General features: G+C 39.8%; 1 pseudogene; it reads left to right on the forward strand.

Annotated features, from left to right (window-relative positions):
* Nucleotides 1-467: 467 nt before the first annotated feature.
* LOC110539391 (actin-like) lies at nt 468-15,231 on the forward strand (annotated as a pseudogene).
* The last annotated feature ends 3,630 nt before the right edge of the window (nt 15,232-18,861 follow it).

Here is an 18,861-nt window from a genome sequence, read left to right on the forward strand (position 1 = left end):
AGGGTCAAGGCTGAACTGCTCCTCCAGCCATGATGCATTCAAAAGCATTTAAAAGTGGATCCATTTAGTCACAGCAGTTCTGGCACAGAGGACAAGTTATGAGAAAAGCAAAACTAAAAACATGCATGAGTGCATAAAGACTGAAAAGCTCCCGTGTATTTTGGAGTCTACAATGTCATGTGCATGACCAGGGCTGAATATTTGCTCAGAAAATACCCTAAGTTTTCACCTCTTGTAACTGTAGTTTACACATAAGCAGGAAGTGATGGCTGAAGGAAGAGTACAGAGTTAACCTCTTCATAAACATTGAGACCATGATGACCAGAACCAGTGTACACACAGTGAAGAGTTGGGGATGCTAATTTTATTTAGGCACCAAAGAGTCAAATCTCGGTGCAGTTAGTAACTGATCATTTAACAAGTAGACTAATGGAAAAGAGAATTTAGGGGACCCTGCATGACAAAGGATGCAGTCTTTACAAAAGGAGTTCAGGAATGTCTCTCATATTGGCAGTAACCTGCAGCAAGTGCTCAAAAGGTAAGATTGCTTGAGTAAACAAATGGCTTTGTAGAATAGAATCATCACTTCATCATCATCTTTCCTTGAACGGAGAAGATTTCAGTCTGTTTGTTGGACAAAGTTACAAGTTAATGTGTAGCACTGCGTAATCTGGGACTGGTAGCCGAAATGTTAATTGTCATGAGAATCTATGCTTAGCTGAAACCTTACACACAAATTAAGCGTATTTCATCACTTTCTGCTTACCTGTGATACAGAGACACACTATTAAATGATTGTGCCATGTTACCCGGAGGTAAACTCTGGACTGCTTTGCTCCTAACCGGAGCTGTGTTTTAAAGGCTCTGAGGCCCCTGTTTAGCTGTTATGTATAAGCCTGCTAATCTCGGTGGCAATCACTGTCATTTAATAAAAACACTTGGAAAATTTAGATGTATTTCTGTCATTACTATTTGAGAACCAAACATTCATTAAATTCCCATAGTAGTAAAAATAGCTTTTTTAAAAACAAATTGGAATGCTAATTATTTCACTGAAAGAGAAAATATAACAAAGGTTAAGTAAAACCAGCAAAATTTGCAGCAACTGATGTAATCTTATTAGCTAAATGCATAGATCTGGTTCAACAGGCAACCAGCAATCCAACAAGCAACAGGAGCAGGAGCAAACGTCAAGCAGCAGAAGGAATAGCAGCTGCCACAGGCAGAATTCCAAATGTAAACTGTCTTCAGCTGGCAAAATCACACCCCTGCTAGAGTACGAGGTAAATCATAGTCAGCTGCTCTGGACAGTCTAAAGCAGTCCCGTGTCCCACACCTGGGATTAAAAGAAAAACATTCCCATAACATTTCTGTGTTTTTAAAGAAACCAGAAATTCTCACTACATTTCACCTTTCTGTTTTAAGTCATTAATTGTACTCTGTTTAGTGAGAAATAAACAGACATTTTCAATGAACTGAATGCTTTTTGAATCTGGTCAACATTTTCAGAAGACCTCAATTTTAATCTATAAGTTTTGATGGTATCCATAACTTTGATTTTCTGTAGAAACAAAGCATTCCCAAAACAAAACTACTGCAGTCTCCCACTCTGCTGTTAACATATCCTTATAGTATATAGGTTTAATTTCAGTTTTTCTATTCCCCAGTGAATATTCCCCAGTGGCGCTCGGCCATTTTTCAAAGTTAACAAAGCATTTAATCTATCCTTGGGCGTCTTTACTCTTCTGTTTTGTAGGTATTTCTTTTAAAGTATAATTAGACCTTCCTACAACTGCTTGTCCTGTAGGATTGTGTGGTATACCCATAATGTGCTTTATATTATAACAGACAAATAAGTGATTTATTTTACTGGAGACATGCAGGAGCATTGTCAATCTTAATTTATGCAGGTATCCCTATAGTAGTCATTACTTCCAGTAAATGTGTAATTACAGAATCAGACTTTTCAGGACTCAAAGCAGTTGCCCATTGAAACCTAAATATGTGTCAGTGGTATGGTGTACAAATTTTAGTTTTCCAAATTCTGCAAAATGAGATACATCCATCTGACAGATTTTCTTTTGGTACCCCAAGAGTTACTTCCAGTGGGTAATGGAGTTTGGTTATACAGAGAACAAGAAGGGTATTTTCTTGTAATATCCTTCGCTTGTTACCAAGTGATAGAAATTTTTTCTTTAAGCCTTTACTCTTTTTTTTTCCATGAAAATTTTAAGGCTTTTAACACATTTCCTATTAACAATTGATGAATTTTCTCATTTCCATGTACCAATGGAACTGGCGAAACCTGTATGAAACCATATATGGGTTATATACAATGGATAATTTCTAGTTCTGATTGCCTTTTGCAGGTGCATAAATAACAGTTAAACAGGAATAAATAAGCAATTTTTGTATGCAAAATAACTTTCTCCGTATTGGGAGTCAGTAATTAAGGGATTCAGAAAAATCTAATAATGTCATAAGAATTGCAGACAACTCTGATTTTTTTTAATTGAAGCATGGGAACTTTGAAATATTTGGCTTATTTTGTCTGACTTAGAGCCTGTCACTCCTAACTTATTTGCATCAGTGTAGAATATAGGTGCTTCAGGAATTAGTATTTCCTTTACAGTACATTTAGATATTTTTTATAAACAAGAAGCTTGCTTTTAGGATATTTGTTGTTAACTATTTCTCCAAAATAGTTACTACAAGCTCTTTTCCAGTCTTCATTGATTACCCATAATTATATAATCTCAGCATTAGTTAAAGGCACTAAAATTTTGGCTGAGTACCTTAGTGACAAATGATGTAGTTTTACTCTACCTTTTATGGTTAAATAATATTACTTTGTGTGCTTAAAAAAATCAGTTCCATAATACTATCTTCCCTTTGCATAATGAGCCCAGTAGGAGAATGAGTTGAAGGTAAAATAACCAAAATCCAATCTATTTGATCCACATATACATCTTGCAGTCTCTGTTCTACCAGTTAATTTTCTTCTGCTTCAGCGGCTAACCATCTTGGACTGTTTAAATCCGAATCTCCTTTTAACATTTGAAACAAATGACTTATCAGCAATTAATCCAATTGAAGGACATAGCCAATTAATATCTCCCATTAAATTTTGAAAATCATTAAGAGTACTTTTTATAGCTGAAGTTGTTGTCTACTTACTTTATAACCCAAATAGTTAATGAAAGTTTTCTCCCTGTATTTTTTCAGTAGCAATCTGTAGCCTCTAGTGTGGCAGAATTTTTCTGTGTTTCCTTAAACTTTTTTCCTTAGGTATCTGTGTCAGAATCAGCCAACAAAATATCATCCTTGTACTGATAAATAATGGATTGAGGAAATAGTCTATAAATTATTTCTAGCAGTTGTTGCACAAAACATTGACGAACTTGGGCTATTTAACATTTTGTGTGGTAGCACTTTTTAATGATATCTTTTTACTGGACCACTATTACTATAAGTAGGTACCGAGGAAGCAAACCTTTCCCTATCCTGCTCATGCAAATAGATTGTGAAAAAGCAGGGTTTTTTTTTAATTAATTACTATCATAGACCTTGATTTGGGTTAAAAAAAAGAAGGTAAAGGAATTCTGTAAAGGAACCATTGGTTGAAGTACTCTATTTGCCACTCTTAAATCTGTTAACATCCTCTATTTTCTTGACTACTTTTTTTATAACACGGGAATTCCGTGGAATGGCAGACTTCTGTTTGTTGAGCTTCCCGGGTCCCTGTAAATTCTCTCCACCACCACCCCTCCCCCGCCCCATTAGGGCCTTTGATCGGTCCACAAAGGCTTGTCAGTCAACCATTTAAGGGATAGGGCCCTTATAAATTCGGAAACAAATTCCTGAGATGTCCTGTGTTTGGACAATTGGCACTAGGATTATTTTTAAATGACATACAGCAATATCTTTCCTAGGAACATTTACCATTTCACCCTTAATTTCATCATGAGCTGTTTCTAGGCTTGCAGGAATATTAATTTCAGTACACCATTGTCAAAAGATCCCCATAAGTTTGAGTATGTCAGCCACATAAGGTCTTAACTTTCCTGTTTGATCTTCTGGTCCCACACATTTAGCCCCTCAAATGCTTGCTTTTATTTGAGTTGCTTTACCAATTTATATTTATAAACTGTATAAAGCTGAAGTGGCCATTCTGAATTCCCAGATTTGGGGGAAACGATAGTCACGTCAGCTCTTGTATCCATCAAACCTATTTCAACACCATTGACTTGAAATTTTAATTTTGACCTCTGATCATTAATCACTCACTGTTTGTCTGACCACACATTTTCCAGTATTTCCAAACCCTCCTGTTCTTTACTGGAGCAGCTTTCCCTTTAATGTAGGGAAATAATAGCAGCTGAGCAATCCCACCACCTGTGTTAACTTCTCTCTCTCTCTCTCTCTCTCTCTTTCTCTCTCTCTCTCTCTCTCTCTCTCATAAGCCATAATTTTAAATTTTCCTTTGAAATCCCATTTTCAATTCCTGGATACACAAATTGTTGGGAAGTCCACTTCTTCCCAAGATCATTCCTACCATCCCTGAGGACAAAGGACTATAAACTCCAGTAGATATTTTGTAACACTGAATTTTTAGGGTTAGGACAAGAGGTTTATCTGTGGCCAAATCTAGAGCAGCACTGCTTACTTGTGTGGATGAGATCAGCAATACTCAGTTGCATTTTTCTGCCTGCTTGTTATTCCTGGTGGACCATACGGAAAAAAAGTGGGCTTTTTTGTTTGTTTGTTTTGTTTGTTTGCTGCAGGGCCTCTAGCTGGCAGGTCCCTGGTGTATTTCTCAACAGTAATAAATTGGCTTGAAGGGCCCTCTTGTTCCAATGGTATCCCTTGCCACAATGTCTGCAAATCCTAGAAAGCCTAGGTATTCTTTATAGTTTATACCTCAGGAACCCATTGCTGTTAGAAATGGCTTGTTCACTTCTCTGGCAGAAAGTGCCATATGTCTCACAGTTAATTAATGCCGCAGGCATTTTGAGATCTGAGGCTTTTGATGGCTTGGTCACATTTGTAAATGGCCAAATTTACTGCAGTTAAAGCACTGGGCATTTTGATATTGAATAGGTTGTCATATGATATCGGCATGGTACTCCTAAGAGCCAGTATCAGTATTATCTACCCATCCATTAGCGCTGCCTGTGCCTTTAACAGTCCAATATATCTGTACATTTAGTATTCTCATTCTTATATGCCAAGGTCTTTATCAACACCTGTCTCAAATCAGGGTTTGATAATGGTTGTTTGCTTGTGTGGGTTTTGTTTTTGTTTTTGTTTTTACATCTGAAAACAAAATCTGCAACAAATCTGTGCAGCCTTCCCTAGAGGCTTGTACAGTCTTAGTAAATGGGGTGACCTTTTCCTGGGCTCCTTAACTTTGTCCCAAGCTCTGAAAGCTGCTACGTGACATTGTTCTATAACAACATCATCAAATTGAATCTGATTTTGTAAATCAGAGAATCACCCTTCACCAAGCAATTGATCTTTGACAATATTCATTTCCCCTGGTCTCTTTCATCATTCAATATTCACAGCTTCTCTCCATCACGTTAACCATTGAAACTGCTGGCTAGCCTCTAGCACAGCTGTTACTAGACCCTTTCAGTCTCGCGGAATAAATCTGTTTTGGGTAGCTCAGTTATTTAATATTTGTTTTGCATAAGGGAAATGCATTCCATAGGAAACCACTGCCTCCTTAAAATGCCACAAATCTATCATTTCTATAGAATGACTGCCATGTTATGCCATCATAATCATGATCATTAACAGGCATGTGCTGTACAATTACTGGGAAAACAGATGGTGAGTTTTGTAATCCCAGGCCACCCTTCCTCTAGTTGAGCAGTTAGCTCAAGATTAATCCTTTCTCTCTAAAGGGGCTGTTTTTCTTTAAACTTGTCCCCCTGCATGGCCTCCTCCAGGCCACACACCCAGCCTCCCACCCTGTCCAGGAGGACAGGGTGAGGACTTGAAACCACAACTGTGCAGTTCTGGGCAGGGCTTTGGTTTGCTTTCTAACCAGGTTTGCTTCCCTCTTTCATCCTGCAGGAAGCTCCCTCTCTCTTGGGGTCTGAGTCTTTTTGTTCTCCCTTTCCCAATGCTACTCACTTTTTAAGTGCTTCTCCCTATACCCTATTCTTTTCAGTTGCACAGCCAACTCTGCAACCCTTTCAAAACTGAGAGAATAGAGTGAGCCTTTTGGTTTTTTCATTTTATCCATTTTTGTTTGTTTGTTTCTCAGGTTCCTCCCTTTCCACTAGAAAATTTTCCATTTTCTCAGCCATTCTATCAACCTTTTTTGAAATTAAAAAAAAAAAAAAAGAAAAAAGAAAAAAGAAACAAACAAAAAAAGGAAAATCCCTTCTCAAAGGGGGAAATCCTAGTGGCAGTGGCCCTAGTAAACTTTTTGCTGCTGTCTTGAAACATATTTATTCCTCCTCCTGCCATTTCCTCTACATCATTAGAAATCCAGTTTCCCATTCTGCCTACCTTTTTGTCTGGATGCCACTTGTGGCCATGCTTTTTGGCTACTTTATTGGGTTCTTTTTCCTACCACCCTCCATCCCAATCCCTTCCAGCCTCCCAACACTTGGTAGAAGAAAAAGAAGGCTAGAAGGGAAAAGGGGGGGGGTTGATCTTGTTAGACTACTTCATGCTGATTAGGGGTGCACAGTTCTTGGGGCAAGTTTGATCCTCATTGTCATCAGAATATCTCCTAACAGCAACCAGTAATTCAGCAAACAGCAGCAGCAGTAGCAAACATCAACTAGCAATATCATCAAGAGCAACAGGGGCAGCAGCAACAGCAACAGAAGTAGCAGCCACTGCAGGCCCTCTCAGGGCTTTCACACTTATACTCTCTTAAGAGTCCCCAAAATTCCAAATGTAAACTATCTTCAGCTAGTAAAATCATGCCATTGCTAAAGGATGAGGCAAATGATAATCAACTGCTGTGGACAATCTGAAGCACCTCCACGTCTATACCTGGGATTAACAAAAACATATTCACATATCATTTCTGTGTTTTTAAAGAAACCAACTATATCAAAATGTAAATAGTTTTGGACATAGAGGTTTGCCAAATGGATCACAATCCACAGCTTGAGAACCACTATTCTAGATTATACAAATGTTTTTCTGGTGTTCTTTTTTGTACTGATTATGGCCATAGCTGTTCTGTTTCTCCTCAAATCCCATACCATCTCTGCATGGCTTTGGTACATGCAGCACATGAGATGGACTCATGCACTCTATGTTCTTAATGAGCCTTTTATCTTTTTTTTCTGTCATCTAATCCTAAAGATTTGCAAGTTTTATGGCTGTCCTCTCAAGCCTGGTCCAACCTGAAGAGAAGAGTTTGTTTGCATCTTGGGCTTCTTTTTATATACCACAGTGTCATGGCTTCCTGTGTTCACTGTCACTCTCATCTTTGATTTGATTCCCATATTGATGGGTCTCCTGCTGTCACGTTGTAATAAAATAAGCATATGTGACAACTATTATCTATTCTAAACACATTCACTTGGTGATTTCTTTATTTTGGGGTATTTTACCTTACAAATTTGCATCAGAAAAAATTAGATTTTGTTAGGTCATTTAAGACAAAATTCTAAATAAAAAAAATCCAGGAAAATGTTATGTAAACCGATTGAATAATTGCATTTTGGGATAAAATATTCTTAAACTGTGATATCTTATTCTAAGAACAACTGCAAATTTGTTGGGCATGTTATCATGTCTGCTTATGTATTTTAATGTTCTTGTTAAAAGAATCCTGTTTCCTTTTAGTCTTGAAGGAACTACATATGACTGTATAATTACATGGCTTTCTTAGAAATGACAACTCTGACCTTTGCCATATTAACAGATATAATAAAAGTTTGTATTATTTATTAGCTCTGAGTACATGTAATTTTAAAAGTTTTTAATTATTAGTTTTGACTGTTTCGGAGAGAGTGCTGGGAGCTGATACCAGAACCTCAAGCATACGTAGCACACTAAGCCACACGCCCATGACTACCAGAAAAGCTTTGAAGAATGCAGGTATGGACATGTCATGGAAAGTGTTCACACACGGGAAGAACAAGAGCATATGATCTGTTTTTATATTTTGCCTTCTGTATTCTTATCCAATTTGCATGTACCCTTTTCAAAATATATTTTGAATCAACTACAGAACACATCTAACTTATATGCTTTGTGTGTAAAATAAAAGTTATTTTGATTATTAGATTTACCAGGCTTCTTGGGGCTAGAAAGATAGTTCAGTTAAGAGCAGATACTGCTCTTGCAGAAGGGCAGAGTTGGGTTCCCTGCATTCACATCAGATGGAGCAAAAACACCTGTAATGCTGGCTCTGGAGGGATCTGGCATCTCTGTCCTCTGAGAGCAGCTGCATACCTGTGCACATGCTCACACACAGGCGTATACACATAATTTAAAAAATAATGAAGACAAATCTTTAAAAAAAATGTACTAAGATTCTAGCAGTCTACTCCACTACTCTATCCCATCATTAGGAAATGCCTGTTATTTCTGCATAAACATTCCAGGCTAGGTAATGAAAAGTACAGTTTTTGTTTAAAAGAGAGACGGTGTGTTGCTGCTACTTAAGAGAGGGTTGCTTGAACCCAGGTGTTTGGGGCCAGCCTGGGCAACAGAGTGAGAGCTTGCCTTCCTGCTAAATAAAAAAGAGCAAGGCAGATTAAGTTTACCTAAATCTTCGAAATCAGTAGTAATGGAATATGTCAGAAGAATAATCCCGTTCTTTGCTTTCAAAACTTCAGAGAACAGCTGGGTAACTTAACATCTATTCTAAATATTATTCTGGGTTAATCTGTGTTTGGCTAGAAAAGAGGATATATTTATGGTGAAGAGTATAAAAATAAAACTGCATTATATGAATAATATAAATGCCTTAGTTTCTATTACTTTGGGGAAATACCATTGTAAGATTTTAAAATTACAAAATCCATTCTCCCCAAGTCAATCATGAAACCCCTTCTATCATGAAAATGTAACTTCTCATGGACAAATATGAATAGATGTCTGGCCTTGGTTGTGATATTACACTCATTTGTACCATGTGCAAACTTTAGGGCTGTTCACCTTGACTATACATGAACTGCAGAAAAAGGCATGTGGGAGCAGCAACTCTGTACTGCTCATGAAGCAGGGTAGGGAAAGGTGAAAGGGACTCCAGAATTTGATTTTTATTTCATTAAAGAAAAAAGGTTTTGTAATGTTTTATTAATATACTTCAAGCATTTTAGCATGTGCAGTTTCTACATAAGTGATACTGATTTCAAGGATAACTTAATGAGTACATTAAATCTCACTTCTCTGATGATTTAACAGTCCTTTAGCTTGTGCACGCTTCTTTCCAGTCTTGACATCCACTTATCTATGAGTGCTCAAATATAAGAACCAACAGTCTTTTAAGCAGGAAGCCAAAACCTCAGCATTGAGAATACTGCCTGACTTCATCCAGATTTCTGGAAGTGATAAGATCTTTGACAGTATTGTCTTTCAGGAAGTTTATTATCTCCAACTTCTACCTAACTGCTCCTCCAGAGTGAGAAGTGACTCTAGACTCTGTTGGCATTTCCAGCTTCCTGTCTGCAGGGATGCTGAGGATGTGGGAAGGCACTCACTGCCCAACTCTCAGAGCCTAGCTGTGTGCACCCTCAGTCAGTCACTTGTGTAGTTACTATAGCATTTAAAGTATCATCATTAAACAGAATATGAGCCCCTCACCAGCTGTAGCACTTGGGAAAGTGAGCCCTCACCTCACCTGGGCAGCACAGAAGAGCTGGCCCTGGTGGCATGGGCACAGGTGAGTCCACCCTAGGGCATGAAGCAGGAAAGATGGTCCTGCCCTTTGTTGGCTGCAGCATTCCATGTGCTAGCTGAAAAAGTGCTGGAGAGCTCACCCTGGTGGTGTGATTGCCAGAGAGCAGCTTGGCTGACAAACTCAGCCAGGCCCAGGGACAGGGATTTGACTTGGCCCAACCCAACATCTACCTCATCTATGAACTACTGGAGCATGTGAAGAGGCCAGGCCTGCAGATCCAAAGCTGCAGGGATCTCCATGACAACAAAAGGATTATCTGAGAGGAGTCCTGGCGAAGGTAAGGATCCTTTATAGATGGTAGCAGAAGCCAGAGACCTGGAACCAGACTGATGAGTCATTTCAACGAATGTTCACAAGTAAAGAAGTGTGGACAAAAGGGTATCCTGTGGGACACACTGTGGCTTACTACAGTTTCCACAACAAGATGGCTTGTTTCTTTGTTTTCTGGGTTTTTTTTTTCTTTTTTCTTTTTTTTTGGGGGGAGGGTAATAGGGAGAGGGAGGTTGCAAGGGCAGAGGGCAGATATGAAGGGATGGGGAGATGAGTGGGATTGGGATACATGATGTGAAATTCACAAAGAATCAATAAAAAATAAAAAGAGTCAATATAGATCAGTGAAGTGCCTACTCATGTAGATAAAACAATTGGGAGTAGGCTCATTTTTTCTTAAGTTAAATATTAAATTAAGGAATATTTAAATGATTAGAATGTTTAATAAGAGGAGGAACACTTTGGAATTTTGTGATGTCTCAAAAATTTTCCATAATCAAAACAATATATACATTTTCATATACATGCTGATTTTCTGGTTTATACAGAAAATTCTTGTTAAAAATTCCAGGTGCGTATTTAAATTGACTACTACAAACCATATGAACTTGTGTCACTGAATTTATCACTTTAGGAATGGGCACAATGAAGACGAAGAAATCTGTTTTGCAGATATTGAAATAAGGTTGGCATTTGATATATTAAAAATGATTTTTTACTTTATTTAGTTGACAGTAAACTCTGAATTAGTTATATTTCATACCTTGCTCCATTTAGAATGTAGTGTCTTGAACTTTGCATGATTAATTTAGCATAAACCTAAAAAAATGCCTTTGATGGTTTTTCTTTCCTTGGGCTAGTTGATTTATTTGAATCACTGCTCTAATCATCTTAAGATAAAATTGTAGTATATATATAGATATGATTTATTCAGTAGGAGGAAAAAGTATAACTGTGTGTATGTGCTACACATTCATTATTACTATCAAGTACAAATATGATTTTCTAAATAAGCTTTGGAATTAAATTAACTCCAATGAAAACAAACTCAATTTAAGCATATTTATTAAAAGTTGTAAGTTAACTAAATTTATTAGATGCTCTTTTGTAGTGGTTTCATGAGGACTTCTAAAACATTTCTTTTTTTCTGGGCAGAAGTTCATGGCTTGTGTTGCTGAGCACCGGTGATGTATTATGTTCAGTGGTAACAGGAGGTACAAGGCAAAGAGAGAAACCTATCACCTATAGGCTTGTAGCAGTTCTAACGTTCTGTGGGAGTAGTTTACACATGGAATGAATGCATTCATATAGCTATAGACTTTTTTTTTCAGACCAGTGTCTCATGCATGTTAGGCAAGCATTCTATCACTGAGGTATGCTTCTTGCTTAGATGTTCTTGTGAAAAAGACGAGCTTTGGAGAAATAGCATGCTCTAAAGATACTATGCAAACACAGCACAAATAGACAGACATCTAGAATCAACACTCTTTCCCTTTCCTGATTCTATGTAAACTAGCATTCTAGTACTCTGCTATTGATGGTCCCTGCTTGAAAGTAAAGCACCATCTCTAACAGAAAGTTTTCCTTCTATTAACCAGACACTGAAAACTGTCTAACATGAGGAAATGACAGTCACGTGGGAAAAGTAAAAAGTTATTAGGTTGCAATTTGTGTGACCAGGATAAAACTGATGTATATGAAATGCTGGAACTATTTCCCTATTTCCAAAATTGTCAGGGAGGAAGAGGATTGGTAATAGAAGACTCTTATTTCTAAAGCACACTTATCTTTTGAAAGATACACATCCCAGACCCCCATCTGCCACACGAGATGGGAAGCCCCATGGCAGTTGGAAGATTTCTTTAATTTGGGGATGGTTAGTCCAGATTAGCGCATTCTCTTGTCTCCTTGGCTTTTCATATCATGATATAAAATTTCCCCCTTGCTTCCCTGGTTCCCATCAATTATACTGAGTGTATGAACCCTAACGAATTTAATACCAATGGTAGCTAATAATCTTGCTTACTCTTCCCCCACATTGGATTGGTTTACATTTAAGACCTCATTTTGATGTGAAATTGGTGGCATACAAGTGGCGTAGTAGTTTAGGAGCAGCCTAACAGCCACTTTCCGTGGAAGGAACCCCAACTGCCCTGCCTTCTGTAGTGGAGGACAGCACCCAGCTGCAAAAGCTTGTGGGGTGGGGATGGGGCTGCTCAGGAGCTGGTACCACCAGGTATCAGCTTGGGAACTTTGTAGGCAGAGGAGGTTGCTGTTAGAAGTATTCAGCCGGCTTTGGGGGCTTCTGTGAGATGCTTCAGGTTTCTGTTCCCTAATAAAACCATGCTAGGGTGGAAGCCGTGCCCTCACCATCAGCACCATCACTCTGGGGCCTGATTTGGGACCTAACATCCCAGCCCTTTATTGATGATGAGGTGACACTAGTATACTTAAGCTGAGTACAGATGTGAGAAAAGGAAGGGCTTGGAACGCTGGTTGAAAGCGGGGGTGCGAACTGGCAGGTAACGAATAGGAGACTGAGGGAATGCTGTCAGAAGCATCTCATTCAATCAATTCTTCCCTGAAAAACTCTGAAGAAATGGGGCACTCATCGCCATGTGGGAGATAGAGATCAAGGGCAGAGGAGAAGCGTTGGCTGAAGCCCACTACACTGGGAGTGCTGAATGGTAGTCAGCTCCTCGGGTTGGATTTTGCATCCCAGACCATGTTGTCTTTGATCCTCTCCCCTACCTAGGCAAATTGGTTTATATCCTAACAGCATTCTTTGTTGAAGAGACAAGGGATCAGAGGTGTGCGCCCCCGTGCCTCCTTCCTCCGTGGTCACGAGGTCAAGGACTGTTTGGTTTTGTAGGACCGCCGGGATTAAGGAGCCGAGCTGGTTCGGGGCAATCGTTGAGGCAAGGTTGTTTCATGGACTGTATCTGCCAGCTGGATGGAATCCTCCTGGGACAGATACAGGCTGTGTTCAGAAGAAGAGGAACAAATGGGCTTCTGGCAAACAGTTTTTAAGAGTATTTCTTAGTGATGGAGAGATGGCTAAGCAGTTGAGAGTGTTTGCTGCTCTTGCAGGGGACTGGAAGTTAGTTCCCAGCACCCACAAGGGGCATTGTCTGCAACTCTACTTCCAGGGAGATCTAATGCTCTCTTCTGCCTTCTGATGGCACCCAGCACATATGCGTCCATACACAGAAATAACAATAAAAATAAATCTAGAGAAGAGACTAGATTATTTCTTCCTCCTGATAGATGCCTATTACCTGTGCCTGAGAATGTTACAGTGGGTTAGTCACTATCATTTAACACACTTTAGGTAGCCTAAGTTAGCATTGAGTTATAAGTAGAAAAGTAAGTAAGGTATTTTAAATAAACTAAGTGTGTTTTTTCCTAGCGCAAAAAAAAAAAAAAAAAAAAAAAAAGAACCATTCACTTTCCATCAAAATTGCATTGTAGGGAATATATTGTCTTGACCTTATCACTTACGCTTTATGTTTCTGGATCCTCAGTATCAAATTCGTTCCCCTCCCCTCCAAAAAAACCAAGAACAACAAAAACCTGATTGAAATGGGATTTCTTTGACTATATCCAGGGGACCCAGAAATTTTTATGAAGTTATCAAGAACTACATCTTGAATTTTACATTATTTTCTAGCCCTAAGGTAATTTAAATTCAGCACAAATTGTCATATAAGTATAATCATAAACTCCAGCTTACCTTACAGTGTCTTTTTGCTGCTCCATCACCCCATGCTTCGCTGATTGAAAAGGAAGAAGAAATCACCACACTCATCATTGGCAATGGCTCCAGTCTGCCAAGGCTAGCTTTTCTGGCAACAACCTGTGTTTCCGTCTGTCAACCCCTGGCATCATGGTAGTCATGGGCCAGAAAGACTCCTATGTGGGTGATGAGGCTCAGAGCAAGAGATATATCCTAACCCTGACGTACACTATCAAGTGCGGCACTGTCACCACCTAGGACGACATGGAGAAGATCTGGCACCTTCTACAAAGAGCTGCATGTGGCCCTTGAGGAGCAGCCGGTGCCTCTGACCGAGGCCCCTCCGAACCCCAAAGCTAACAGAAAGAAGATGATGCAGATAATGTTTGAAACTTTCCATACCCTAGCCGTGTACGTGGCCATTCAGGTGGTAAGAGTATTTGTTTACATCCAGGTGCATCACTAGCATTGTTAGGACTCTAGTGACTGGGTCACACATACAGTGCCCATCAAAGTGGGCTACATCCTTCCCTACGCCATCTTGCTTCTGTACCTGACAGACTGCCTCATGAAGATCCTGACTGAGAGGGGCTACAGTTTTACCACCATGGCTGAGCAGAAAATTGTGCATGACATTAAGGAGAAGCTGAGCTATGGTGCCCTGGATTTTGAGCAAGAAATGGCTACTGCTGAATCCTCCTCTTTAGAGAAGAGCTATGAGCTGCCTGGACAGGTGGTCATCATCAGCAATGAGCGGTTCTGATGTCCAGAGGTGCTCTTCCAGCCTTCTTCCTGGGCATGGAGTCCTGTGGCATCTATGAGACCACCTTCAACTTCATCATGAAGTGTGATGTGGACATCCACAAGGGCTTACACCAATACATGTACCACCATGTATCCAGGCATTGCTGACAGATCAGAAGGAGATCACAGCTCTAGCATCCAGCACAATGAAGATTATGCTCACTGCTCCTCCTGAGTGCAAGTACTCAGTCTGGATTGATGGCTCCATCCTGGCCTCCCTGTCCACCTTCCAGCAGATGTGGATCCAGGAATATGACCAGTCGGCCCCTCCATCATCCACCGCAAATGCTCCTAGATGGACTGAGCAGGTTCCAGGCATCTGCTGCATGAGCTGATTCTGAAGTATTGATTTGCCCTGGCAAATGTACACCCCACAAATGTTAGCCTCACAAAACCGGAATAAGCCTTTAAGATTTGTCCTTGAAGCCTGTGTTTGATATCAGCTCTGGAGCATAGAACTTGTTGCTGGTTTTCAACCTTGTATTCAAGTTAACTGTTCCCTTGGTGTATGTTTAATTCCTTGTGCATATCTTGATTTAGTCCATAGTCCATGTGGCTCGGTCCCTTGGTGGCTGGGGAGAGCACACAGTGGAAGAGAAAGCCCCAGCCTGGTGGATCAGTGTGAGCACCACGTGGAGGTCTGTGCAGGGCAGTAACAGACAGCTGACTTGCAGGATCTCTTGAGGCTGTCAAGGGTTCCTGACCTGCTTACCACAGCTGTCTTCCTGGTCTAACAGGGTGGGAAAGCCTGAGCCTTAGGACACAGTTTCCATTCCCGTTTTTTCCTTCCTAATTGCTACGGGTTGTTACTTGCCTTGAGTTGGGAACGATTGTGTTGACACCTGTAAATATACTTATCCTTTTAATTTATGTAAGGTTTTTTTTTTTTGTATTTTAAGAAATGACAAATTTTGGTTTTCTACTGTTCAGTGAGAACATTAGATCGCAGCAACATGTCATGGTGTAAAGAAGAATAAAAGTGCTGCAGTAACTGGGGGAAAAAACAAAACAAAAAACATAAGCTAAATTTCAACTACAAGAGACCTGTACTTGTGACTAATTAGGTTTCTAATTTTATCAGTAATTAACTATAAATAAACCTTAATAGAATATCCCCTTTAAAAAAGCTCAAAATATAGTGGACCTGTTTCAAATATACTTAGGAAAACAATCTTTTGTCTTTAAAATATCAACTGAGATGCGCTGCTCTTTTGTACATTTTTAAAAAGAGGCTCATGAGAAGAAATTGTCAGGAACACAAAATTGTCAGGGACACAAAAATGTTTATTCTAGCAGGTTTTAGAGTGAGGTCCTCTAAGTAATTCACCATGAGACTAGTGTACACTTACTTGGTCAGTATTGTTTAGCAGTTTCTATCCTGCAGGTGACCCTTTTTTTTTTTTTTTTTTTTTCTTGAGATGGGGTTTCACTGTAGTTCTGGCTGTCCTGCAAGTCACTATGTGGACAAGGCATATCTTGACCTCACAGAGATATGCTTGCCTTTGCCTCACAAGTGCTGGGATTAGAGGAGCATGCTACCATGCCCGGCTTAAAATTTTTGTTGTTGTTATTGTTGTTGTCTTTTGGTTTTGATGTTTATGGGTATTTTGCCCACCTGTGTGCCTGTGTACTAGGTACATACATTGCCAAAGGAAACCAGAAGAGGGCAGCAGATCCCATGGAACTGGAGTTACAGACCGTTGTTAAGTCACAGAGTGAGTGCTGGGAATTGAATGTGCTCTGGAAGAGCACAAATGCTGGTAACCAGCAAGCTATCTCTTCAGTCCTGCAGGTAAATTCTTTAAGACAGAAGGTAAATAATGCAAAATAGCTTTAGAAAGGAAGCTTCCAAAACTGACCAGATTTACTGCACTCGTCTGTGCCAAGAGTAAAAACTGCTGAGGGTATTCTCAGATAAGCCTCTTGAGGCCAGACCAACTTGCCTGCAAGCAGAAACCAGCAATGCTGCCTGGAAAAGGTTAAGACAACTGAGGTACCTGGAAAGGACATTTTCTAACCTGCTGAGTTGCTTGCAAGGCCGTGCAGTGTCCTCTGGGTTCCCAGCTTTTGTAAGCTGTCACCTATGCTGTCGTGAGCTTTGGTAATGTCTTTGAGTCATTTCTACTCCTATACCCCACCATCCATATTCCTGTAAGCAACCCTTATAAAATTCATTGGTTCACCAGTTATTCTTCGGTAGTATCCATACTTTGGTCAGCTGTGGGCTCTTTGTCTGGGGTGAGTACATGTGAAGTTAGACTGCTATCATCTGACAAAAAACTTTGTACCTTTAGTCTTCATCTGTAACCGCAGCATGCCTATGACAAAATGGGAGGCAGGGACAAGAGGGCTGCCAGGAAGCTCTTGACCAGTTTGTCTGGAGTTTACAGTTATCAGCAGAAACAAGAAAGGTGCCGCCTCAGCAGGTGGAAGGTGAAAGTGACCCTGCAAAGTTGTCCTGTGGCTCCCCCATGCATGCTGTGGCATTTACCTCCACATATAAGTAATCTTTTAAAATCTGTTTGTTAACCTTAAAAGAGGTCCCTATGTATGTGTACATGTGTGTTATCATCCCATGTTAAAGAAAAATGGTTGGTTCTTCCCATGACATCTCTGTCACTGTTGTACCAGTGGGCATACCTTGGGGGCAAGTTTCTATTGTAGCTCGCAGGGTTTGTACCTCAGTGAGATTGATGATTACGTCCTCCCTCCATGTATCACCTTAGTCACAGGGAGTGAAGCTTCTGGGTGAATACCAGTTGAATTTCTCTGTGTTCAATGTTATTAGTATCTTCAGCAACAGGGCCTTACCATCAGGTTGTGGAGAGTAAACGATACCTTCGCAAAAGCCTATGATATTTAGTGAAGGGAGAGTTGTCTAAGGGACCCCTTTGGCCGACACCTCAAAAAGATGTAACCTATTTGTGGTACTGGGGGGTTTATTTGGTGATGTAGATCTCCCCTGCAAAATGGCAACTCGGTTTAAACTCCTTTTGTAATATGTGTATTTTTAGGAAGCTTCTATAGTAGTAGGGTTCACATGACTTTTCAAAAGTTGTTCCTCCAATAGTCCATACTCTCCCCTTCTCATTTAATCTTCCTGTCCTTTTTGTTGTTGTTGTTCTTAATTCCATTGTCTCTTTATAACAGCATATTGTTTTCCCTTCTTTGGAAGATTCCTTCTTTCTTCATGTTCTCTTACTAGTTACCTAATCTCTGTGGTCATTCTGACTGAAACACACATATTAAAAGCTAATATCCACATATAAGGCAGGTGATGCTTGTCTTCCTGGGACGGGATTCCCTCACTTTAGAATGATTGTTTCTAGTGCTATCCATTTACCTGAAAATTTCATTTTTCTTAACAGTTCAATAATATCCCAATGAGTAAATCTACTACATTTTTGTCAGCCATCAGTAGATAAGCATCTAAGCTATTTCCAATTTCTAGCTTCATGAATAAAATACAAATGAACATGAATGAGCAGGTATCCCACAGAACCCATACATGACACTGTTAACGGGGCTAGAATCTAAGAACAGATAGTTCATGGGCACTATGGGGAAACCTACTATTATTCTCCTAAAGGAACATAGCAATAAAATAACTCCTAAGACAGATTCCTATACCCATAGATCAGAGCAATGCTCAGCCCTCATCAGAGAAGCTTCTTCTTGTAGTAGATGGTAATTAACACATAAATCCAAGACTGGACAATGTGCAGAGTGTGTTTGGAGCACTCAGCCTTAAATGGATGTCATCATTAAACCCTTCCTTTTCAAGGCTTGGGTATCTACTCAGAAGAAAAGGCAGAAGACTAAGAAAACAGAGGTGATGGATGATTCCAAGGAAATAGCTTCTTCCAGACATAAGGCTTGGTGGTGCACATATGAACTCACAGAGACTGTGATAGTATGCATAGGACCTGTGCAAGTTTAAGCCAGATGAAAATTCCAGCTACACCTCAGGGCAGGCCTCCTGATCAGGAATAGCTGGCCAACAAAATCGGAATCTGTTCTTTGAGTGAGTGTGTGTGTGAGTGAGCACGTGCTCTTTGTTCCATTTTGATTTTTTTTTTCAATGCAGTTTATTCAGGAACATTGAACAATCCTCGGACCCCGGGGAAAGCCAGCCCACAGCTTAAATAGCCTCTGGGTAGCCAAC

The sequence above is a fragment of the Meriones unguiculatus genome, chromosome 6 (genome assembly GCF_030254825.1).
Source record: "Meriones unguiculatus strain TT.TT164.6M chromosome 6, Bangor_MerUng_6.1, whole genome shotgun sequence".
NCBI lineage: Eukaryota > Metazoa > Chordata > Mammalia > Rodentia > Muridae > Meriones > Meriones unguiculatus.